The sequence below is a fragment of the Ambystoma mexicanum genome, chromosome 7q, assembly GCF_040938575.1.
Source record: "Ambystoma mexicanum isolate Mex_15411 chromosome 7q, UKY_AmexF1_1, whole genome shotgun sequence".
Classification (NCBI taxonomy): Eukaryota; Metazoa; Chordata; class Amphibia; order Caudata; family Ambystomatidae; genus Ambystoma; species Ambystoma mexicanum.
The window spans coordinates 16,555,536-16,582,668 of NC_090941.1; the positions used below are offsets into that span (position 1 = coordinate 16,555,536).

At 43.6% G+C, this 27,133-nt stretch overlaps 1 protein-coding gene across 9 annotated transcripts in view; it reads left to right on the plus strand.

Moving 5' to 3' along the window:
- DMD (dystrophin) overlaps window positions 1-27,133 on the plus strand; it is a 7,616,828-nt gene that overhangs the window by 4,544,674 nt on the left and 3,045,021 nt on the right. The window lies entirely within an intron of this gene.

Sequence of the window (27,133 nt, forward strand, 5' to 3'; positions counted from 1 at the left end):
AATATATTAAAACGTAGATACGTTATACATTTTCAGATCGAAATTGGGCAAGATTTTACCAGATAGCTGTTCACATGGAGCCCCCTAAATGCTTGCTTACAGTGGTCTGCATACATTGATTTAGCTGCCAGGGAATCGAAATTGTTGGACATAGGCGTTTGGTTCTCTTTTTTACTATTCTTAACCAATTAGGGAGGTTTCTCATTTCTTCCGGATGCAAGTTTATCAGTGCCATGTGGCCTCTTCCAGATTGCCTTAATCCTTCTAAAAATGTATTACTACAACCTAGGCCATCCAACCGAGCCAAGTGGTGGTAGAGAGAGTTTGGGGATTCAGCTGCTAGGAATATTGTGATATACAGTTGGCACTGTTGTATTATCCAATACTTTCACAAAGATTGAACAACAAACTCACATCTTCGGGCTTGTACAGGAACTGATTGAGGGACTTCTAAGATTGATCTGAGTATTCTATTCTCAAGTTTATCTAGCCATGTTATCATGCTTTCCAGGAAAAAGGCCAGTCAATAAAGTATAGCTGGAACGATACCCTTACTATATAAAGCTACTTGGCCTTCCAATGTATTCCCACCCTTTAAACTCATGCTCTTTTTATATACAAGCCATTTTTCCATCGCATTAGAGCTCACAATGTTACAGTAGACATGACAGGATGGTGATTTAGATATTTGAAAACCAAAATAGGTGTATTTATCCACCACTTCCATGAGACGTCCATTCAGATACTATTTGTAGTATCAGAATTATGTTGGTTACCCAGTGTCATTATTTTGGTTTTTCCAATGTTAATCTTTAAATTGTTTAACTGCAAATAATTTGCAATGGCTAGAATGGAACATTCAAGACCAATAACTGTTTTATCTAACAGAATTGTGTCATCTGCATAGCTGAGCCATTGCACCTTTATGAGACCCATCTTTGGTGGAAAGCTTCTTGCGGTTGAAATTGCCTCCCCCATATTGGACATATAGATTATGCAAAAGGGGTGCACGTGCGCAGCCTTCTCTAACACTGACATTCATTTGAATGTCTGTAGTTATTGCACCCTTGTGATTCAAACGAATAGCCACACTATTCTCGGAATATAAGAGAGAGATGAAAAACAGAAGTGAACTATTCATGCCCCAACCGTCGAGCTTATCCCAAGGTTTCTGCCGAGGGACCATGTCAGAGGCTTTACAATAATCACTGAAACATATGTCAATTTTTTTTTTGCATTTTTTGTGTTACTCTCAAAGATGATATATTGCGCGATACTGTCAAAACTTGATAGTCGCAAGGATTAAATCTACCTCGGTCCCCAAGTACCACACAGAGAGATATAAGACAACTCCCTGTGCAATCTTTGAAGCCACAGGTGGCAGGTACCGGAACGCTGGAAAACCCCAAGCAGCTGCAAGGTAAACAAGCAATTACATAAAGCAACAGTGTCAGGTAGGACAAGGCAACAATGTAAAGGGCTTGTAAAAAAAAACTGTCTTACCAAAGGGTTGGGGAAGGATGGTCCTAGAGAAGCCAAGGAAGTAAGACTTGATTTGGCTTCCCTGTAAGGCGTTACCTTGTACCCTCAGTGAAAAGTTTGCGGCAGCTGCTTCTGGCAGGTGATACTGTTCACTGGATGCCCCTGATTTTGAAAAGCGGTGCAAGCAAGCACCTGCCAACGAGGCAAAACGTTGAGTTCAATACGTTATGCAGGTCCAGAAACCGTGTAACCATGCAACGTAGCAAAAAACAGGATCCAAAAAGCAGTCCGTGATTCAATGCCGAATCGAGCAAAACCGAGGTTCGTTGGCTTGTAGCTAATGATGCTAGAGGTAGAGACAGAAGCAGTCCAATATCCATGATCAAAGTATCAAACAATGGAGGTTCATAGAGCAAAACCCCAATAAGTGCTTGAAAAACAGCTGTGAAGCACGGAATAGCACGAAGCAGAGCTATTTAAGGTGTTGCCATGGGACCCACGTCATTTGACCGCCATCTGCGTGTCACGTGAGCAGTAGTAGTACGTGGGAGCCTAGCAACACAACGTCTCGCCCGGCACGGCGTTAAGCGCCAAGTCATGCAGGAATGGGCGCAATCACCCAAAGCGATGTTGCCTTGTCCTTGACGTCCAGGAGCGCAATCCAGCCCGTGGCGCAGCCGAGCAGACATCCCCCTGCTGCCGTAACGATAAGAAATGAGAGGTACGGGAGGGTGTGTTTGGGTTTAAAGCAGGGGCATTTTGGGACATGGAGTGCTGTGATAAGGAGTGCGTGACAGATACTAATGTTATAAAGAGAATTGAAGGCGTTTCTAAATCCAGATTGAAAGAGGGAAAAACACCCTGCTTCTATGGACTATTTGGTCACCTTCTTCAATAATATACTAGCAAAAATCTTCTGCCTACCATCTAGCATTACGAGATGGCAATCATTATCAGGGTAATCTTCTGTACCCCTTTTAAAAACCGGTATTAGAATAACCCTCTTCCAAGACTGGGGAATTTTGCCCTCATTCAAGATTTTACCATTTTACAAGAACATTCCACAGGATATAAATCGAATTAAACATATATGGGGTCATTACGACCCTGGAGGTAGCCATGCCCATTCCGGGTCCGGGTTCCTGCAATGGGGAAATACCGAGCCATTCCGACCTTGGAGGGCCCGGTATTTCCCCATTCCAGGAACCCATCCCCATTCCCATTTGAGCCCCCATAGGGCTCAATGGCAATGAGGAGCATGCTAACAACGGGCCCGTTAATGGCGTGCCCATTGTTAGCATGCTGGTCTGCTCGTGGGACCCGCTAAGGAGGCCTGGTAGAGCCAGGCGTCCTTAGCGGGTCCTGCGATGAGACCTCGTAATGAGGTGGTAGGGAGTTCACGGCACCTCTCCCGACAACACATGGACGAACCTATCTTGTGAAACTAAGCATGCACACACCTCCTGCTTTCAATGCGCCTGCCTGTATATATCTTAATTTCAACGTGCCGGCATGTAACCAATTGGCACCTGTACCTAAATGTATTTTACATGTTGTAACCAAGCTGTGAGTATCCTTATGCCTTGCGCCTGAATACCCTCGGGTCTGGAGCCAATACAAGTACTAATCAAACAAATAAACAAACAAACAAAGAATGAAAGGGTAAAATGTATAAATCATAGGATGGCTTGTGAGCCCAAAGAGCACAGTATGGTTTATGATCTAAATATTAGCCACACAAGTCAGTGACAGAACGTTACATAAATGGAAGCAAGAAGAAAACAAAATAAGTAGTTAACGGATTCCACATTGCATATCCACACTTTCTGTATGCATATTGCAAGTCAACTGTGAAACTTAAAGTGGTGCTAAACAAACCGGATTTAGATGTGGAAAGTGTGAAAATCCGTCATAAAATATGCATTGTCATTATTATTATTTGCGGGTTGCACATGATACGGCACAAATAGCTCACAGGTTCTCTTTCTCAGCGCCATAATTCCCCTGGAACCACAGTCATAGTCCATGCCTACTTCTCCAAAATTATACATTGAGATGACAGGCAATGGAATCAGCCAGGCAACCACAGAAGCAGACTGAGATAGAACACAGCTTCTCCGATGCAGTTATTCAAATCCACTGTGTGGTGGTGACCCATTCGTGTTTGCACATTTCCGTAATGGCTAAAATTACAAATGGTTAAGAAAAAGTGACAATCCCGGAGCACAATGATGCCATGCACAGCTCGCATGGACACTACAACAACCTTACTGCAAGACAGGTCGCGTGGCATAATGTCACAGAGCTCATCAGTGGTGACCGTCAGATGAGGACATGAAAACGTGATGTCAGGATGTGAAGAGTCATGATAAAAACAAGCTCGTTTGTATCCATCAGGCCACAAAGATGACAAGAGGGGGCCCCCTATTACAGGAAAGGCTGTCTGTCTCAGACATGTTATGCGTGCACTCTTCAATCCTCACACCATAAGATAATGACTCTGGGCCAGTTCAGCAAGAGAAGCCAATTACTGCACAACACATTGTTGGCTCACGTATTTATTAGATCTCAATTGATCTGTAAAAGTAAAGTCCATTATAATGCACTAATGCCAGTAGCTGAAGTCCCCAAACAAAGCTCCACAAGTGCAAACATCTGGTCACAGTACAAATCATTACCCATATACAAAAATGCATATTGACAATAAAGTCACACAACATGTTGTCCACCTACCGTATGTAATGGCATGCACAAGTTACCATTCATCTTATTAGTATGCCCGCCCAACAGCAAAGCAATGTCTAGGGAGTGTTGCCTTTGTCTGACAAAGTTGTAGCTACACTTGTGACATACACGTTTACAAAACTCCAAAAGTACATAAACAGGAAACTAACATTCACACTGGCCAGGACTGCCACAAGAACAAAGAGTACCAACGTGACAGTGCTTTGCAGATGTGGCCATGCACTTGTTGCCTGCCAAAGTACAATTTATGAAATCTCTGATGGAAGCCTCCGAGGGATGAAGGCACAGGAACTCTGCGCATGAGCACATGTGGCTGACTGTGCAACCCCCTGCATCAGCGCATTACCGTGGAAGATGGGATGCATTGAGATGTCCAAGAAGGATGTGCAGTTGGGAGGAATGGTTACAGTAAGTGGAGGTGACACTGGCATATGGTTAAAACTGAACATATTGACAGAACTAATAATTTGGGGTCAAATCATATATTTATTTACAAATACATACAAGTAAAAGGACAGGATGGCAGATCAGGAGTGGGAAAATTATACCACTAGACGGTTCAGGTGCTCCTTCCAGTGGAAGGGGATCTCCTTAACGGGGCTGTGGAGCCAAACCAAGTGGGGGTGAGTTCCAGAGGTGAGTAGCAAGTAGAGAGGGAAGGAGTGAAATTGATATTTGCTGCATGGAAGATAAAGGACAGAGGGGTTGAGAAGGGGTCGAGATCTCAGACTGCAATGGTGTGAGTAGCAAGAGGTAGGGATAACCATGTACAAGGATGTAATGACTATATCCTATACTGACCCTAGCATCTTCTTCATATCAGTACTACAGAAGTGTATTGCTTTGGCTTGATTCAAGGATGCCAATAGCAAATGTGAGTGTGTGATGGTTTACAATTTGGTGGCTTAGAGAGTTCCTATTCGTAATGGAAGTCCTTGTCCCCAAGCAGGTCGTTTCTCCTGGTGAGATCCTGCTTGCCTCTTCCACTAGGGAGGGTATTGCGTAGTGGGATCATCACTTCCCGAGGGTCACAGGGAAAGGCTCCCATCTGGGGAGAAGTGACTGAATCATGTGATACTGTTGAACGCCTTAGAAAAGTCCACAAATGCAAGGTAAATCTTTTGGGTTGTTTTTAGCATTTTGTTTTTCAATAGCAGGAGCAAAAATATAGGTGGAGACATCCCAAGGCCCTTCAAAAACCCAAACTGCAGGTAATCTTGTCATCCATTTTCTGCTGCCTACTCTTTCAGTCTCAGTAGGAAAAGAGTTGCATACATTTTCCCCAGGACATCGAGCAGAGCAATTGGTCGATAGTTGCCGGGGTCATCTCTGTCCCTGCTGTTAAAAATCAGATCCACAATTACACCCTTCCATGATAGGGGCATGGTCCTGGTTGCCAAAATCAACTTCAAAACTGAGTCCAGAACCAGTGCCCATTTCTCTGGATTTCTTTCAACATCGTATTTAAAATGTCACCTGGTCCTGGGGGTCGAGAAGGCTTGGCTTGTTGGATCAAAGAAAGTAATACGTCACAGTAATATTTCAGGGACCATGCTTGTTGGTTATCAACAGGGTAGTGGTTTGTTTTAGGATCTGCCTATAAGTTCTCAAAGAAGGTTATCTAGTTCCCTTCTGATACTCCATTTATCAAAGGTAAATTCTGATTTGGGCCAGTGGAGTTCATAATTGACCACATTTCCTGTGTGTTTTTCTTTTTCTCTAAGGTTTTCAATATTATTTCAACATCCCTCCTGATCATATTTTACTTGTGGCCTCTTAGCCAATTTTTATAGTTGGACTTCAGTCTGTCAATAGCCTTTGTGGTGTAGTCAGTGTCCGACCTTTTAAGTAGTCCCACGTCACCTCTTAAGTTACAGTTTTTTTGCATTGTTTTCTGTGTATCGTAGCCATGTCGGTGGAGTCTTTGTTGGTCATAGTTTTCTAAGTTGGGTTTCAGGTGAACCTCCAACAGCGGGGTGTAGTTGAACATAGATGTTAAGACAGAGGGTTTCAAGGACATTCCTTGGGCCTGTAAAGTTAAGCCCAAGTTTACAATGTCATGTTTGTATAACCTGAGTCATGACCCATTATTACGGACACGTCTGCCTCAGAAGTAACTCTTTCTGCAAACCAAGGGACTCAGTAGATTATGGTCACCTTGGTTTGTGGAACAAACCTTGAGGGATTCAGTAGCACCAATCAAATTTCTAGAGACAAAAATAAAATCTATGACTGAAGATTTCTGCCCTCAGTTCCATGTAGGTTTACATCTCTTATCCTTTTCAAAGGCACCGTTCAGCAGGTGTAGGTTGCGGGATTTCATCAGTCAACTCCACTGAGCATCTCTTTGTTGCTTCAAATCAGGAGTGTCAAGGGACCCTCCTGAGTAGGCTATGAGCCCCTCCCCACAGAGCAGATGTAAGTCCCTGCAAAAAAGTAATTGAAACATTGTTCAGACTATAAGCCTTGTTGTTGACCTTTGTAATGTCAGCCATCATAAGCTCTACTCCCACTTTTTGTTGGGTTCCATTATATATTGACCAGTGCTAGATGTTTGTTAGCGGGAGGAGGAATCAATACGAATTTGGGACGTGTTTCAAGATGGTAAATTGATTGAACGGGCCATAGTTCCAGACTTTATCAGGGTCAGTAGACTACATAAGTGGCTACATAAGTGGCTACATACTCTGTCAGCTCCTCGGTGGAGAAGCAAACCAGGGAAGTAGCATATTCTTCCTCTACCCCGCTCCACTTATATGGTATAATGGGTCCGGGGGTTGCAGGGGTGTCCCACACATCCTTTACATGGATTGCGGCATCAAAACCACAGCATTTTTTCAACTATATTTTGTGTTCACAGCCATTTTTGCTGCGATTTTAACGCATGGAACCCTCAACAGAGGAGGTTGGTGAGGCAGTTGTAGCAGTGTTTGCCTCAATAATATGTAGGCAGCCAGAGGGGCTATTTAATGTAGACTGCAATAGGTTGAAGAGGTCAGAGTGTTTGCCCAGTATCAGGTCCTGCTGTTTCAGATGTTTTAGAATGTCACAAATCTGTGAGAACACTAGTGACAAAGAGTTCTCCAAAACTCCAAACATAGTTGCCGATTCATCACTCTGGACACTATGGTTGCTCTGCTGTGAAATGTTCAACAGATTCTGAGAGTTTGAGAGACCGTCCCCTTCAGGTAATTCACTAGTGTCAGCGTGAGTTTCAAGAGAGGCTCCTGATTCGATAGAAAAATCCAATCTGTCCAGTAAGGTGGCTAGGGCACCTCCAAAGTGACAGCCACAATATGTGAGTGCTGTACATCAGTGCAGTCAGTAGCTGACAAAGGAAAGGCTGATCCTGGGCCAATGTTACCAACCCCAGAGTTCACTTTGTCAAGTGCCCTGATGTCTGTGATGGGGAGTCCTTTCATCACACTCCCTGCCCACTCCGGAGTGTTTGTGATGACGACCGCAGGAAGGGGTTCGCCCTCATGATCAATGCCCAGACCATGACTTAGTGAAGAGGTGACAGTCTTGAGTAATTTTGAGCCAATGCCGGGGACAGAGGCCGATAATTCAACCATTAATTGGCTGTTAAAGCCCAGCTGAATTAGGTCCTTTTCCGTGGCAGTGTTGGGTGGAGTAATTCCTTTTCCAGATAGATTGAAGTCTGTGATTTTAGTTTGTGATTTTAGGTGCAGAACCCCTTTCCACTTGCCTAATTGCACTGTTTTCTGTGGGCAAGATTTTGCAGTGCCGCTGAGAGTGGCGTTTGATGTTTTTGCCCCCATGGATTTCATATCAGCAGAGACCCCCAAATTGTCAGTCTTGCAGTCGCTGTTTGCTGAAAGAATCAGGAAGTTTGGCTACTTTTCACTTTGCATGAAAATGTTGGTGCCTGTTTCACACTTGAATACTTCGCTAGTCCGTGGAGTAGAGGAGTTAAGTTCTGATTGTTCCACAAGAGTGCCTTCAAAATGAAATTTGGAAGGAGCTCTAATATTGATTCTAGTCCCCATAGGTTCTGTTGTGAGACTCACCCCTGCCATTGTCATGCAGAGGGAGTTCTTTGTTATAGTAAGGTGACTTGGATTAGCAGTAATACAATTCATCAGATTTTGTTGAAGGGGGGGAAAGGAGGTCCTTAACACAAGTTGGTAGCTCAGTGCAGATGGTGTGGTCTGGACAATGTTCCAACTCGCCCCGAACGCCAAGCACCAAACACTCTGCTCAATTTGTGCGCTCCGTGTAGAGTGGGTCTTAAGAGTGGTGTGCTGCTGGCTGGCTGATGGCTCATCCTCCAAAGACAAGCAACGTGTAGAGACTCCAGATGGTAGGAACAACGAGGAAAGACTCCCCCACATTGGAAATTTGCTACTGCAAAAGCGATCAGGAGTCCACAGCTTGAAGTACGCTGTTGCAAAGGAAGAACGTTGTAGAGTTTCAAACACACCAAACACTCTGCTCACTCCACACTGCATTTTTGCTCCAGGAATTAGTATTTTTCTTAATTGGTAGCACTATTTCATACATAGATTTATCAACCCGATGCATACAACAACGTCCAGATTTCACCCTTATTAGAGACTATCAGTGTGGTACCGTCTGACAACCTTGTGATTTGGCCATTGGTGTATGTTTACCAAACTCCATCAATGTTTTGGTCAGTTTAGAAAATGCACGTAAAAACCCATATACCTGAATTGTGAGCGTGTAGAGGCAATTTGGATTACAAGCCACAAGTTAACTCCAACGTTTTTTTTTTGTTAGCTGATATGCACTATTCGATTCACACATTTCGTGTAGAAGGGTTTTGTGCATGTAATTTTACATCAACCCGAACATTGGGTAGTTATACAGTACAGTTGTTAATTAAGTCATTTAAGAACTGTAATTAATGAACTTGGGTTTATTTAGTGTTTGGCCCACATATTGCATGGAACAAAGATGTTCCATAGTCATCATCTGCAGATAATTATCAAAGTGATCAAGGTGTATTCGTGTCTACTAGTGATGATTAAAGAATTAGAATGGACTTGGACCAATAGTCTAATCTCAATTGGTCAGTCGCACTAGCACATCAGATCACCAATTTCAAGGCACTCCCAATGTCAGGGCATTCGGTATGATATGATATGATAAGTCATGCATACACAAGTGTTTCTGGGCGTGAGGTAACCTTGTGGTTAACCTGTCACATATGTGGTTACTATCAACGCATGCATTATATTTCTGTCAGTGTGAACAGTCTGCAATTTCTTTATTTGGGTTTGCGTAGATAACCCGCTAAAAACGTAAGTACATAGATAACTGGTAACCAGTGTTTCGGGTTTGCCCTTGGTCGGCTTGGAATGACAATGGAGGAGACAGTCACTCCTTGTCAATCACTCCATTATGTACTTGACAGCTTGCAGTTAGAGTGCACGATGGAAGCATCGCAGGGCTAGAGCAAACTTAATTCTAGATAAATAAAAGAGCATTCTGCCAGCGTGATGAGGAGGCGGGGAAACAAAACGAAATGGACGATGTTGGGTTTTCCATCCATCAGCCTTCATTTATCAACGGTTTCTTGACAACCTGGGCAAGGAGTGTCCAGCTCGAACACAATATTGATTCCAATTCGTGTTCAATTTATTAACACCCTTTTTAGCGAAAAGGTTTTAGATGGAACGAGAGGTGTCATAGGTCAGAGGTGAGGCAAGCAGACGTGCATAACATTGGACTGAATGCATTAATCGCTGCACGCTAGACTTTTGCTCGGGAAGAAATGCGTCGATGGAACGTTGCGTGTATTTCCGGAAGGATGTCTCTGCGGCATCCAAACAGACTGCAATGTGTTGTTTATTTTTGTATCGGCTGCATTTGTTGGAGTAGCTAATTCATTGAAAAGGTCAACGTGGAGAGGCTGGGCCCGCCATGACAGTGAAAGGGATTGCTTTTCTGCTTCGTTTTCAATTGAGTTCGGTCTGGCAACATTATCACACATGAAGGTACATTATTAAGTTCAGAAGCAAATGCCAATAGAATCATGTAAGATACAAAACACAGCAACAGCGCTGGGGTGTGCAAGTACAACAACACTTTCACGGCCTAAATAATTTTCAATTTTATGGTTTTGAAAGCTCAAGCTGTGACCAAAATGAATTGGCTCGGCAGAGGGCATACACAAGTACACGGTTGTGTGGATAACTCTTTTGAAGTCTTTTTTTTTCGGCAGACAAAAAATAAAATCCCTCTGATCTATGAGATTTCCTGCCGTTTTTGTAATCGAATGCAACTTTGTCGAATTATTTTCACTGATTTGACCAATTTTTTCACACAAAAAAATGGGGGCAAAGCCCCCGCCCTATACCACACCACCCCTTCTATATACGAAACCTAAACGTACTATATGTAGGTTATGTGGTATTAAAATCGGACCAACACAAATTCTGCAAAGTTGCACTCGGGAAAATTAAGGAATACCAATTGGGTCATTATGCAACACAAAAATATTTGTTCACTAATCATACATTTTAAATGGGGAATTTATTTTGCTAAATAAAAACCCCAGATACATTGCATGCCAGAAATGTAATATACGAAAGCACAAAACAACATGACAGCCAAGCCAAATGCATATTGTAAGCACCCAAATGCATGCCCACGCCCCCGTGCACAGTTAAAGTGAGGGGACGCATCAACAAACGCAATGGGATATGATGTCGCCAGAAATTGGCATATGACAGTGTCATATGCACATTTCATTAAATTGGCTTTGCATAACCACCCAAATTGCAGAGGTCGAATGGCATTTGCCTTTCATAAAATCACCACACCTACAAAACCAAGAGAGGATATTTTCTTCTAATAATGTTTTTGAAAATGTTAAAAGATGTTCATGTTTTAAACTCCAAGAAACAATAAAAATATTTTCCCTGGAGCTTTAAGTACCAAAATGGTACATTTCATCTTTAGTTTGTTATTTTTCGTCAGGTATATACTGTAGTGGTGATGTGTCCGGCCTACAAACCTGATGACTCCGGTTCATCGACTTTAATTCATAAATTCAAAGAAGACATTCAATGTTTCTCATTTTAGCTGGGGGGACTGAGTCCAACCTCTGAAAAAGTGGGTGGACTCTGTCCACCCGCGTGTACCCTCGACTTGAGCCCTGCTCTGGGACATATTGCAGCTAGAGTGCCTGATGTGCTGACTTTGCCCTGTGAAAAGATAGCCAATTGTCCATTCACTTTTGTTTATTGTGCCAATTTTTCGAGCAGTCCAGTGTGTCTGTCCCAATGGCATCATACTCCTCATCGCATATGTGTGTGTTTATGCTGTTTGCACCAAAAGTGTCCCGCTGGCATGTTAGTAGTGCAGTACTTCAATATAACTTTAGTAGGCCTACAGGCCATGGGTTGTCCAACTCCAGGCCTCGAGGGCCAGATCCATGTCAGATTTTCAGGATACCCCTCATTAATATTCATGATATAAATGTGCATACAATGATTATAAATGCATGCACATGTTTGTTAATGAATATTAATGAGGGATATCTTGAAAACTTTGAGGCCTGGAGTTGGGCAATAGTGCAAGTGAACTGAAAAAATGAGGCATATATCAGGTCCAATGTGTTTATATTGCCTACGTTGGGTATATTGTTTTATAATCCTAAACATGTTATGAAAACGCCTGAAGTTATTTATATGCATTGGTACTGTGAGTAAATCCTCTGCCTCAATGAGACTGAGTGCCTCCCAAAGTTAGTGAATGATGGTCCCAGAGCACTATGCAGATGTCCCTCTGACCCTCATCCTAATAACCACTCTGTTCAGAGGACAGTCACATTTTCACCACACACACTGCTGCACCTTTAATGAAATTGAGGAAGGATGGTCCGGCAGAAATTGGAGTTCCTGCATCCTCAGATAAATCCCACCTAAATCTACAGAGAGAAAGAGAGGGACCTGAGTTAGGATGGTAATCTCAACAGCCTTCTATCACACAAGGCTTCCACTCTCATACAGTGAAGAACATACAGGCTCAGGGAGTCCGACCAGGGGCAGGAGTAGAGCATGATAACGAGAGAGATGACTGGCCAAGAGGTAGGATTAACCACATGCCAGGACCCGCATCAGAACTAAAAACCATCATCAGGGGTGCGCTCACCAGCCAATTCTTACACCAGAAGCATGCTAGACAGAGCAGAGCTGGTATACTCAAGAGGCTGAAAGACAGTCCGAAGATGTGGCAGCCTGAAAAAGGACCACAGTAGGAAAGGGACTCATCATTCACAAGTCGCACATTAGTGCTTTGAACAATGATCTGGGTCAAAGCTCAGCAGTCCGTCCTGCATGCCCTTTCCACAAGCTTACTCTGGCAAGTGACAGTGTACAGAGCAGGTGCTGGAAAGAAGGTGAAGAAGCCTGGAGAATTAAGGATGAGTCCAGAAACTGCAAGGAACAGGCAAGAGAGACACGTCCTAAGTTTTAGCACAAGCACCAGACTCGCCAAGAAGGCATTCAAATTTCAATGTACACTCGATATGTCATCCCATTCCTCACTCAGCACCAAGAAAGCACAGTGGAGGAGTGACAGGGTAGATCAGCCGAGGAATCAAGCACAATAGACAGCTGAGGGAAGTGGTTTGAGTGGTGGCCAAAGAGAAAAGTTATCAAGGGGTGAAAGGAGTTGTACCTCATGGGGAGGTGGCAATGGAAAGTGAAGAACCATAGGTGGTGGCAGAAAGTGAACACAAGGAGGTGGTAGCGGACAGTGCCCAACATAAGGTGGCAGCACAAAGTCAACACCAGAAGGCGAGGGGGACCATGAGCATGAGGAGGTGATATGAGATGGTCTTACCAGAAACTTGTGGCACTTGGTATAAGAGGAAAACCTGCACCTCCTCAAGCTTAAAGGGACTGTTCCTCTCGAAACCTTTAAATTGAGGAGATTCCATAGTAGCTTGAAGAACGTTATACAAAAAGGTTATTGTATGCGCTATTGTATGCAAATGAGGTATCAAAAACTCTGGGGATTCCATAGTTTCAGGGCTAGAGTGCTGGGGGCCAAGGCATCCAGCATGATGTAACTTGATCCTGGAATAAAACATATCTAGAAGGTGTACTGAAGAAAGAAATAAGGCCATCCTGCTTCTTGACTATTGCAACAGCCCCTCTGTTGGAGGTCCCTGAGGTTTTGATATCCCATTATGACCTTAACCTCCAAGATAGCCCCTAATAATAGGCTTGTTTCATGGCCAGGATTCCTTTTTCCAAAATGGAATACTACCGTTCATACAGAATCTGTTTCTGAGACACATAAGCAACAGCTTTCTCAATATAATCTTTGGAGAGTTATTTCAGGAGTGCACATATGGTACACTGAGAGGCACCGGTCATGACTATAAAGGGCTTTATGGTGTCAGGAAGTCCAGGCATAGGTGCAGAGACAAAAGGGTTTCAACTTGTGAAGGCATCTTGAACTGGTTTATTCCATAGAAATGGTTAATTTCCCTAATGATTATCAGTAATGGGTGTTGTGAATGACCAGAAATTTTGAATACATTGCCTATACAAATTTGACAAGTCTACTGATCTTGCTTGTCCCTACTTCTTTTGGGTTCTGGCCACGCTGTTATAGCTGAAACCTTTCTTGGATCCATAGCAGCACCCTCCGGCGAAAGCCCATAACCCAAATATGAGAGAGTCACCTAATCAAAGGCACACTTTTCTAATGATACTATAAGAAAACTTGCCCAGGCTATTTTTGTGAATATATGGTAGTATCCCCATATAAAAACATACTCCTGTTGGTTTTGAAATTATAAAGGCCATGCCACACTAAGAAGACATGTCTAAACTGTCTGCATCAAAATGCCAGTCTAGCCATGTAATAACACATATCATATTTTGATTATCAAAGATGCCCAACACAAAATGGCATGCCACAGTAAGAAATGGCTAGACTGGCTGAATCAAAATGAAAGTATAGAAACCTAATACAATTTGTCATGCTTGTGTTATCAAAGATGCCCAATACAAAACGTCATGCCACTGTAAGAAATGGCTGGACTAGCTGCATCAAATTGCAAGACTGGCCACACAATGATAACACTTATCATGCTTGCTTTATCATAGATGCCAAATATATAATTCCATGCCTGCCCTTTTGGGTCCTCCAGCACCTCACAAGCACACATAATCACCTTCATTATGAAAGTAATGATGTGTGTGTGAGGTGATCGTGAGCTTGCTGTACAGATGCCATTCATCATTACAACTGGGAGAGACCATTTAACGACCTCCTCTTTGAGACTAAGCAACACTCCCTTTCCAGATTCTCATTACATAGGAATTCATACAAAAGGCCATGAGTCCACCTAGCAGATCTTTCCTCAGGTGTCAAAGGACCTTTGATGGACCCCAACTGCACTGGTTATGAGTAGTTTCTTTGGATCTCAGAACGGTAGAATAAGCTGTCTGCCTTGTCCGTCTCTTTTCTAGACGTCTCTCTAGTAAAAAGTACTCTAATTGCATTACCAAAATGTGACAAGGTCAGCCCCAAACATTCCCTGGTGCTCGCATGAGTGTCTTCATACCGCGTCCCATCACCACCTTACATATGATGATGGCGAACACTGACAGGCAAAACTGCAGTGGAAGGCAGCAGAGGGAGGCCACAATGCAGCAGCAGCTCGCACCTCTTCGCAGCACACAGCCAGCCGCCTAACACCAGACATGCGAGAAAGTGGTGTTGCAAAGTCTCCAGAAATCTATTCAGGAAAAGAGGCCTTGTTAATGAGGCTCCCACCAGCTCACTAGAGATATAAGAATTGAAAAGGCCCATTGGAAGGCCATATAGAACGAGGACTCCAATTCCTCAGAAACCTTCCACTTTCTTTGCCTGAGATGCTTCCAGAATAAGATCTGGGGCTTACAAATCCTTTTGAATCCTCCTTAAATACTTCTCATTGAGCCAGCTAAGTGATTGGACAGGGTGATTGGCCAATCCTGAGAAGGATTGGGGTATTTAAAGAGTTGTGTGCAGGAGTGGGTTAGGCAAGAAGCATAGCTCAGGGACAACACATTTGTGTTGGAAGCAAGACAATGTATAGCAACACAGGTTCGAACACTGGGCTCGTGCTTAGGAATTTGTCCCCAGTATTAAGCTCCTTTTTAAAAGAATAATTATAATCATAATAATTAGTTGGGTTAGGACAGGAGACAGAGGAGGACGTCCAAGAGACAAGAGGAAGTGAGAGCAACTGGAGTGTGTAGGCTATTGTTAAGGAGGAGGTCTGTGGAGTGTTTGTGTGAAAGAGAGGAGAGTGTATTAGAGGTAGAACAGTAGTAATGGTGGAGTGGCAGTGGAGGTAACAGTAGTATCTGTTGGGAGTAAGGGTAGGAGGTGGAGGGAGTAGCGAGGGAAGAATACAAGTGGTAGAGTGGTAGTCAGTAGTGCAGGGGTGAGCAGGGAACATATCCATGGGTTCTGTAGCAGCGAGAAGGGTGATCAGGGCACAAAATCCCTCAGAGTCCTGTGAGAAACCGAAGGTGTCTCACCTGCTAGTCCCTGGGGATCTGTCATCCAGGTAGCTAGGACACGGCCATCAATATTGGATCCAATTCCTGGGGGCGTACCAGTGTGGGAGGATCACCTGGATGGGTGAACTTCCAGGAGTTGAAGTGGGCCAACGAAGGGTGAGATGCGGTATCCCCTTCCTTATGGCACCTTTTCCTCGTGCTACCAGGTAGGATATCTAGAAAACTGTAACCTCATGCAATAAGTTGCATCTTGATCTGCAGCTGCAGTAATTACGAATCAACGGTTGAACTGCACTGTTGCACTAGAACCACAAGCATAACGATGTACAATTCCGAGCACCATCTTGCTATGGTATGCCTTCCTCAACACTGAATGCTGTCTAGCGGCCAGCAGCTGAAATCCAGATAGAGGCTTTATCATGCCATGACAGGAGGTAATAGGATAAGGTGAATACCACAAATGGTAACATAAGGTGTATACCAGAAGGTGGTAAGAAACATGAAATTCAAGAGGTAGTAGGAGAAGGAGCAAACTAGGAAGTCAAAGGATGAAATTACAATTTGAGTTTCAGTTTGGTAGGAGAAGGTTAACATCTGATGGAGCTGAAAAGATATAATTGAGAGAAGGGTAAGATATTGAGAGAAGGGTAGCAAATATCAGGAGGAGGACATTGAATATCATGAGACATTGAAGCTAGAGCTAGGTGTTGGCAGAAATATCTGGAGCAGATTTGCAATTGGAATAAGAAGCTGAAGCTGTAGGGTAGGTGGAGGGATTGAGTTGACCAACCATATTGAAAGTAATTTGGCAAAGCAGGTAAGGAATCCGGGGGAGAAGGAGTTTAAAAGAAGACAGGAAGGGAGGAAAAAACGACACGTAATGGGGTTGTAACAATGAGAACACTGGGGAAGAGGGAGGGAGGAAGAGAAAAAGAACAAGTGGAGGTTGGGCCTGTGCCAGACATTTTGTTTGAGAGAGTAGGTTGGGGATCAGACCAGAAAGCAGTAAAGCAGCCAGGATGGCTGAAGGAATAGAGTGCTAAGTCTGGGAACATGGGTATCCCTTCTGAAGGACAGGAGCAGTGTAGTTTTCCATGCCCCCATCCTACTATCTTCTGCTGGCCCACACATAAGTATTTGGAACATGCCATGGTAGCTGCCAGGAGCTACTTGTCTGGAAAACCTAAGAATTCTCCAAAGAGTTCAGGAGTGGAAGAGTACTGGGTTGCAGGAAACTAATGCATTGTAAAACAAACAAGAACATCTGAAATAAACTGAGAGAGAACCATAGATAACACATAAGAAGGGCCCGAATTTGTCAATTGAGAGGACACTCATAGCACCCCAGAAGCCAGAGAGACGGGTTGTAACTTTGAAAAAAGTCTAAGTGGATCATTAAATAAAGAGGCTCAGTGTTCCCTGATTTTTTTTTTATTTCTCTGAACTGTTGAATACTTGATCTATTGGGTGACGCTGACAATTATTTGCATGTTAATCCATCAAAGTTCATAATTTTGTCCCACGTGCAATTCCCGTAAATACATTGCAGTGAACCTGAACTTATTGATTATGTCTGCTCATTAAATCCCTGTTGCCTATCTGACAGTGTCTCTACAGTCTGCATCTGGCTAGTGAGCAATGGAGCACTGAACACACCAATATGTTAAGAACAATTATAGATTGTGTATAGATCGATATAGGACGCTTCAAGATGATGTGCCATATGTACGAACACGAAGGCAAATGCAAACGGAGCAACAAAGCATTTTTACAACCAAAAAGGCAATTCTATGAATAGCAAGTAACAGGATGAGTCAATTGCAAGGGAAGACAAGCAGCACATGGTAGTCTAACTGTAAATAGCACTCACAAAAGCAATACTAAATCTTAATCCCTGAAGAGAGATGAGTAGCAAAAGTACATCAGAATTTACACTCAATTTGTGGAGAAAATAGCACCACCAATCCTTAGGTTTGAAACAAATTGTGGTTTGTGGGTTGAAAAGAAGGAACAGGAAGAAGCAGGACAGAAAGACAGCTTACGCCCATAACAGCCTGTTTTAAATAAAATGATGAGGACACATTGAGGTGGTACTGGTTCCCTAAATATGTTTTCTGGTTTCTCATGTACCAGCTATACCTCACATTAGGAAATGACTCAGAACATTAAAAATCAATGTCTACAAGCGTGCATGTAGACCTCCAAGAATCTAGAGGCTATAAATCAACCACCAGCATGACAAGACGGGTCTCATAACGTGCAGGCTTTTGCTGCTTTGGGCACTCTTGCCTGCAGTGCCTTTCAAAGTGGGGGAACACATACACTACTGAGACAGGCATAGAGACAGACAAAGGGATGCAGGTTTTTATGTTCAGGAACATTTCTCAAATGTAATAGGCAGCACACATCTGTCCATCAGCAAACACAGTGTATGTATACCAGAACAGGAAGCGAAAGCACACCATCAATATGCAGGTCTCAACAAATGCCAAACATGTCATATTGGACATGACAGCACATTATCTTGGCAGAGCTCATTACTCATCATCCAACACAGTGTGTACAATGCAACCTTAGTTTTCAGTGTTCTGGCGATGTGTTGTCTTATAGCTTTCTTTGAGGATAGAATATCCGTTGTGCTGTTTATTTTCAAATACTGAGCATGCACATTTGTTGAGATCTTCCACCAGAATGCCAATTCGGAATGCATGCATTTCTTCTTTCTCTACCACCATACTAAGATGTGCCTGGGTCCGCCTGTTGTCCCTGGCCGGTCACTGGCTGGCTGTCTTTTCTGTTAGTCACTACACTATTTTTTCTGTCTGCCTCATAGAACTTAATCATCCGTTTATGGGAGTCATGTAGCTGAGGATGTGTAGCTTTGTTTGTTCTATCGGGCATGAGGTGCTGCTGTCTCGGTTCCACTAATAATGCTTTTTCAACTTTCTTCCGATAAGCTTCTTGTCTGGGAATAAATGGGACCTAAGACTATCTCCCAAAAGCAAATGGATGCCAACAAGTTGTACATCTGCTGAGTGACTGTTTCTATAACGCGTACTCCTCCCTCTGCCTCCTCTCTTCCCACTCATAGCGCTCTCTGTCTCTCCCATCTATTCGAACTGTTTCTCTATCAACTATCCTTCCCTTCCCACTAAGTCTGGAAAGAAGAAGTTTAAAAAGCATATCTTGGACTCCAACCCTGGTCTCCCTATCACAGATACCAAGTCCAGTGCCTCTTCCTAACAGACTCTCATCAACATCCTCTTTTTTGTTCCTTCACCAGGTCTATGGACCCCCCATATGATCTCTGTGCTCTGTCCTGTCTCCTCCTCACCCATTAATGGTGGCACTCCTCATGGCTTCTTACGACTTCTCCATAGTGATCCTCAATGTCCACCTAAATGGCACTGTTATGGTCCAAGGTCCTCATGCCAATCTGCTCCTCTTCAATAGGCGGTTCCCTCACCTCATCAATTTCCTTTCATCTCGGCTTTCCCCTCCTCTCATTCCTTTGCTACCTTGCCCACTCTTCCCATCTCCTCTTCCCTTCTTCAGGCTACCTCTACAACTCTGCAGGGCATACCTCTGATTTGTACCCCTACCCAGAAGGTCTTTAAGGCTGGCAACCTTCTTCATCTTGCAGCTCTCACCTCTCGCTCTTCTGTCAAACAGTCCTCTGACATCTGCCAACTCCTTGAAGAACTTGACCTCGATGCCCTTGGTCTCACGGAGACATAGTTACATGGCCAGCTCTGCCACAAGCTTTGACACTCTGCTCCCTGAGGGCTACAAGATCCTCTCCTCACCCAGAACCACTCGGCCTGGAGGGGGTGTAGCCCTGATCTTTCCTGAATGGCTCCCTGCCACTATCATTCCCACTCAGATTTACTTCTCTTTCGAATGCCTTATCTGCAGGCTCTCAATCTCTCCTAGCCACTCTCTTACTGTTGCTACTCTCTACCTCCCCCCTGGGCAAATCACCTCTTTTCTCTCTGAGTGGGCTGACCTATACTCCTCCCACCTGGCATCAACCACTCAACTCCTCCTCCTTGGTGACCTCAACATCCACCTCGATTCTCCCTGTCTCTTATCTCTGCTCTTTCGCGACCTCTGTGATTCCCTCTCCCTCTCTATCCTCCACTCTGGGCCGACACACTCAGCAGATCACACACTTGATGTCTTCATCTCCTCTGGCCTCCACTTGTCTATCCCTCTGACCACTCCTCTCTCCTAGAGTGACCACTGCCTTCTCTCATTTCATCGCTCCCTCTCTTCCCCCCAAGCCAGGCCCACCCCTACACTGCCACTTACCTTCTCGGATATCTGACCTATGAATCGTGTGTCAGTTGAGGCTTTCACTGCAACCTTCTCCCCCCACCCCTCCTCCTCTGGCTGACTCACACCCAGACACAACCCTGTCCCTTTTCTGCTCTTCTATTTCCGATAATCTTGATGTTCTTGCCCCTGTCATGAGGATTCGCTTGAAGTCCAAAGCCAAGAGGAATTTCTGGTATAACTGCAACCTAGCTAAACTTAAATGTGATTGTAGGGCGGCTGAAAGGAAATGGAGAGCTTCTTGTTCATCCTCTGATAAACTGGCCTGGCACATTCTCCAAAGGCAATACCGACTCTCAGTCTGAACCAAGAAGAGAGTCCACTTTCAAGCCTGTGTCTCTGAGCCATCTAACAACTCGGCCAAACTCTTTAAAATCTGCAAGGAGCTTGCCAACCCTGCTGCAGTCTCTACCCCTCCTCTTGCCTATCAGGTTCTCTGCAATGCCCTTGCCTCTCATTTTATCTAAAAAACCCAGGACATCCTGTCCACCCTCTCCACCCCTCCCCCTCCTATTCCCTCTCAGTCTGTGCTTGCTGACCCCCCTTTCAATACCCCCACCTCCTTCTCTTCCTTTCCTCTTTTCTCCCCTGATGAGGTGGCTAGACAAGTTTGATCTATGAAAGTCTCATCAAAACAGGTTCATCCCTGTTCCTCTAAAACCATCAAGGACCACATTGACACCCTTGCTCTGGCCCTTGCCGATTTCTGCAACCACTTCTTTGCCTCAGGATCTTTCCCCTCCCCTCTGAAGCACTCCCTTGTGGATCCTCTCCTTAAGAAACCCACAGCTGATCCTTACTGTCTGGCTAACTATCACCCTATTTCCAGTACTCTCTTCCTGGGCAAACTCCTGGAAAAGCTGTCCATTTCACAGCCTAACCTTCATTCCGATTCTGTTGGCTGTCTCCATGATCACCAGTCTGGCTTCAGAGCGGCCAGAAGCACTGAAACTGCTCTCCTGAACATCTGTGAAGATGTGCTCTGCAACCTTGACTCTAACATTCCCTCTATCTTCATCCTACTCAATCTCTCCTCTGCCTTTGACACGGTCAACCATACCATCCTGCTAATCCGTCTCCGTGATAACCTGGGTATCACTGATCAGCTCTGGCCTGGCTGACCTCTTTCCTCTCTGATCATCCCTCCCAGGTCCAATTTGGGTCCTTCCTATCATCTATCTTCCTCTCTACCTGTGGCGTTCCCCAGGGGTCTTACCTCTCACCCTGGCTTTTCAACCAATACCTTACAACTCTCGCCCACTGCATTGCCATTTCCTGCTTCAATTTCCAGTGCTACGCTGATGACACTCAACTCATTTTCAGGCTGCCCTCGGCCACCTCCTCTCCCTCTCTCATCTCTAAGTGTCTAACTGCCATTCAAGTTTGGTGTGCCACAAATGACCTCTGTCGGAATGCCAGCAAGACGGAGATCCTCCACATCGGCACACCTTCATTATCATTTCCCCTCACTCTCTGGCCGGCCTCTCTTGGCCCTCCTGCTACCCCCACCTGCAAGTCTAAGAACCTTTGGGTCATCTTTGACTGTACACTTTCCTTCTCTGCCCACATCTCTGAGGTCTCTAAAAAGTCAAACTTCCTACTTCACCTCCTCAGAGGTACTCTGCCTTTCATCTCCTTCCCCCAGAAGCTCACTGTCTCCCAAGCTCTGGTTCTCTACAGGTTAGACTATTGCAACAGCCTCTTTCTAAATCTACTTGCCTCTACTCTCCGCCCTCTGCAACTAATCCAGAACAGAACTGCAAGACTTGTCCTTGACCTCTAGGTTTGGGATCGTATCTCTCCAGCTCTGAAATCTCTCCATTGGCTCCCAGTTGATGCAAGGATTAAATTGAAACCCCTCTCCATTGTCCACAAGTCTTTCTGAGGCCTGAGTCCAAAATACCTTAAGCTATCCCTCCGTAAATACCTCCCCCTTCGTGCTCTTCGCTCCTCTACCTCTAACTCCCTCATGGTTAGTCGTTTTTCAAAGAAACAAGCTTGGGGTAGATCTTTGTCTTCAGCTGGGGCCTCCCTCTGGAAGAGCCTCCCTGCCACCTAAAACTTGAGGAGAACCTCAAGACCTTTCTCTTTGCTTCTGCCTTTGCTACCCCTCTCCCCTGCTGATCTACTCTCTCTTGGCACTGCGAACCTGGCCACCCTCTGTCCGCTGGGCCCAGGTACCTGCTCACCCTGCCACCCTCCTGAACTGCCACCTGGCCACCCCTTGATATGGGGTATGTATCTAGACCCATAAAGTCCCCCACCCTCCCCACCATGTTCTTCCTTTTCTGCACTTATTCAGACTTACCAGTCTGCTGCCGTAAATAATGCATGTGTCACTTGCTGGCTGCACTACCGCTGTTTATTGCCTCTATTATCTATTTATTTGTATTTATTATTATGTATCTGTTCTCCTCTGCTCCACACTCTCCCCTTTCCATGCACTTTCTCCCCTTTCCCTTTCCCATGCACTTCCGTGCTCTCAATGTCACTGGTCCTGGTAAGATTATTGTTGTGTTCTCCCCTGTTTCCTCCCTTGCCTTGTCGCACTCTGAAACACTTGTGTATGAGTGCGATACAAATAAAATATATCATAAATCTCCTTTATTAATGTGGCACATATGAGAAACTATATGGATAATTGTTGCATGAATACAGAAGAAAATAGGTGTTGTCTTATGTAATGGACAGCACCTAATGAGAGGTGTGGAGATACCCCAAATATTGTTTGAAACTCACCAGGAACACTTATGTAAAAATCCCCAAAAACAAAAATAATAGATGTGTCATCGTCTTTAATGGCAGTAACAGACGATTCAGCTTGTGCTGCAGATATTGTAGCGACAAACAATATGCAAATGATTAGGCAACACATAGCATAATAGGAAGAGAGATTTACAATGCTTTTAAATGGTGCACAGTTATGGCATATTAAAAGGAGTGTCCATACAGCCCACTGCTTCAAACACAAATGTGTAAATCATGCATTTATTCAGCTACTTTCTAATCATTGTATGAGTACATAATACACATTGAATAGAATCAAACTAATACAACACATAATGCAGATGTTTTGAGAAGCGACACTTTGTGTACATTGAAAAGTGGGGTATTTATTTCTCTCCTTCATGGTACTAATTTTAATTGACACGGGTTTCACCTCATAGGCCCTCATTCCGAGATTGGAGGTAGCCATGGTGCTATTTGTGCCATGGCTGCCTCCAATACCGGGTCCGGCACCTGTCTGGTTGAATGGGGACTTACCGGGTCATTCCGACCCTGGAGGACCTGGTAAGTCCCCATTCAACCAACCATTGCCCATTTCCATTTGAGCCCCCATAGAGCTCAATGGGAATGGGGAAGGCGCTAATAACGGGCCCGCGAATAGCGCCCTGGTCCCTTAGCGGGACCCTCTAAGGGACCTCGGAATTGGGCGGTAAGGGATTACCGGCACCAGTCTCCTTACTGGTGCCCGGTATCCCTTACCACCCAACTCATAATGTTGTAGTGGTGATATTTGGACAAAACAAAGCTTGACATTCTGGAGTTCAGACGTTGTTTACATTATGTTTTGCTCATAAATAAAACAGGTCTGCATTACTTGCCAACTTCAAAGAAGAACCAACCTCCAACAATGACATTGTGAGATTCAAGTTGTAATAAACCCAACCAACTGCTCATATAATGTAGAGAACACAAGAGATCTGTTACATAAATCACTCTGAACCCTTCATAAACATGTGTTTTCTGGTGTCATGGGACTGGCCACGAGATTTTAGTCATAGTTAAAATGTTGTAAATATTTTGACTTATATAATCCATTTATGAACGCTAGTTTATCTGTGCTGGTACACTAAGGATACCTTGTGGAAATAAACATAATTTTAGTTTGGTTCATTTCTTATCTTATTAAGTAAAACCTCATATTTGTCCATTAAAACAACATGTAAAATAGAAAATTATACATGAATCTTCAAAGAAAAATGGTAGTAGCCTGAACCCAATTGTGTTGTGTAGAAAACATTATTCTTTAATTTGACACTATTTCCCACAGTTATGAACAATAATAGAAATGATGTAAAGTTGATAACCTCTTAAATAAATGTCCAATTGAATCGTGCCACACCTCGATTCGTGCATCCTGAAGCGTAGCTTCTCATGACCTTTTCTTCATTCATTTAGCATATTCCTGTCAGAAATGATACAAACATTGCTGCCAATAGGATTAGGAATGGTTGGCTAGGTGGGGTTGGCCCCCACTGTTTTATTCTGATCAGAGGTTCAGAATCCATAAGCATCTAAGGAAGATTAGGGGGAGTATTCTGTTTGAGTGTTTGATTATATAATAAGCCAATGAAAATAAGCAGCATCATAATACCCAAGGAAAATATATTAAGATTATAAAATAGGTTGCAGATATTTATGATCAAAGGAGTTGGAGAGGAATATGGATTGAGCAGAAATACCAACTGGAAAGCTGTTATTCGATATGGACTGCAGAGAGGACGCTCCCTATTCTAAGGAGATGAGCAGTTCACATGGGAACCTGTGCAGATCTGTTTGTGGGTCTTGCTAAGTGAGTGATTTCAGTCTTAAAGTGTCCAGGCAGATTTCCACAAATGGGAAGGACATTTAAAGCAAGTACAAATCCCCAATGTAAATCCAGATCCTGTCCATGACAATTTCCTGGATTGGATGGTCTAGGGCCAAAGGGGCCATTGATTGTTTAGGGACAAAGAGCAGTGTAAGTGAAAATGTGTTCTAAATTATAATTAAAGGAAAATGGAGATTGAATTTCTATAAAGTAGTTTGTATTTTGTATTGCATGTGCAGCGTAAACTGCTAGCTTGTCTGTGCAATGTAAATGCCTTTTTGTTTTTGTGCATATTAAGCCCAATTAAAATAGAAACTTCATTACAACCAACATAGCAGTTGAGTTGGGACATGAATAAATCATGAAGTTTCATAAGATGGTGGAAGATTATTGGCTTGCCTCTGATGGGAGCAATAGTTATTAAAACATATTTGTGGATGGGAGGTAGCTTAGAGGGCTTATTTCCATTCATAGAAAAAGCACAAATGTCAAACCTAGGCAACTCCTTATTCTAAACTGCAAAGGGGGACTCGTTTTTAAAGTGAAATGGCAGGGGTTCTTATATCTTTTGAAAGCAAACTGTTCACTCTACCAAGTGGGGAGGAGGGTAAAGAAAGTGTGTACCCTTTTTCATTAAAAACATTACTTCCAGGACCCATAATCCTTAGTTTTGTATGCAAGTTATTATTAGAATATTTTAAATCGCACACACATGTAAGGGAGACATTGCACCACATTATGCAAGCAGCTGTGAAACAATGTTTTGATACTGTAAATGGTGGCTGTTATTAGAGCAACATTAAGTTTATTTTATTGCCTTTGCAAATGTGACTTTCTGTGTAGTGTAGTGTTTTTATGATGTCAAGGGATTTGAGAGATATTAACCGACAAGTGGAACATTTTAATGAAAATATCTGGTGTTATTCAGATCTTAATGTACGTAGAGCTGATTATAGAAACGAGTGCTTGTGTGTGTGAAATAGTAAGAATTAATGGAGGCAGGTGAAATTCGTTTTTGTTAACCAGTTGTTTGTTGTACAGTTACAAACAAATAATATGCAAGTTTTAAAAGTTTGGGAGCATGTGTAGATGGTATAGTGGAAGACCAAACAAAAACCTACCAAATCTGAACGTACTTCTTAATAGCCATTTGGTGCCTCATTGCCTAAAATATCTTTCTTCCAAAGTATTAGAAAGTACTGTGAGAGTTCCGAGTAATGGGACAGACACAGTGGTAATTGCTTCTCAAATGCTTGTATTAAAATATGAATGCTTGTATTAAATGTTTGTATTAAAATAATAACCGGGGTTGGAAAAAATGCCTCACTAGCTTGAACTCTATGAGGGGTTTCCCTGCCTCAACAAAACTAATTAATGGAACAGTCAACGTCAGGCTGTCAAAATAGTTTTTACTGCCCTATGTCCAACATCTAATCTGACCCTCACACTCTAAATGCTGCAAAATCTATTATAAGGGAAAATAAAATGTACTTGGCTGTTGATTGTACACAGTTACAAGTGTGCCAACAAAATAAGTCCCAGACACTCAGCATACTCCCCAATGTTAAAGATTAATACACTTGCCAGTAAGATTCTATTACTTGTGGTCCATTTATCACTAGGAAAGTGGTGATCTTCCCTTCAACTGGATTCAACAGTGCCAGGGGGGACAATCCACTTCACTTGGTCTTTAATTCGGTGTTTTAATTGTAAACAATGAATATGCTTGTGGTTTTCCCCGTCGTTACCAGACTTCTTCTAATTGTTTCCGAAGTATTGTCAGTCCCTTTTAAAGGAGATTACTGGAAAGAGGAAGAGTGTCTGGTAATCTTTATGCTGCTTTTTAATCTAATGGCACTTTTGATTAGGAGATAAGGCGTGCTTTTACTTTTATCATAACCAACATTCTTTAAGCCGTAAACCCCTTTATTTCAACCCTGTACTGTGCCTTTTCTCAGCTTCTCCCCAATGCACGCCTCGCGTCATGGTTCCTCAACAGTTCCTATTGGCCCTGCAGGGAATAAGCTGCTTTCTTTTAACCCCTCTCTGCCAGCACCACTGAGAGAAACCCGTGTCCTCAGAACTCGCCACAAGACCTTGCAGCCAGGGACCCGCTGCTGGATCAAAATGGCGACCTACTTGCTTCACCTTTTACTGCATCCATGTCTGCTGGAGGAAGTGCCGATCGTGCTCGTAGGCTCAGCTCATACTCCTCCCGGTCGGCAGGGGTGGTAGGTCTCCAGATTAACAGTATACTAAGACGGCGGTGGCACCACTGAGAGATGGCCTGGTTTTTACCGGCGTTTGTACTTCCCCAGTGGATTTTTTCCCGTCTTTGCAATAATGTATTTTTCTCTGGTTTTCTCCATAATTCCGCTGTCTTGCAGGTGAAGGGATTCAGCAGTGATCCGACACTGGGGACAATTCCTCTTTTCTGCCTGTTCTTTCCACAGTGGAT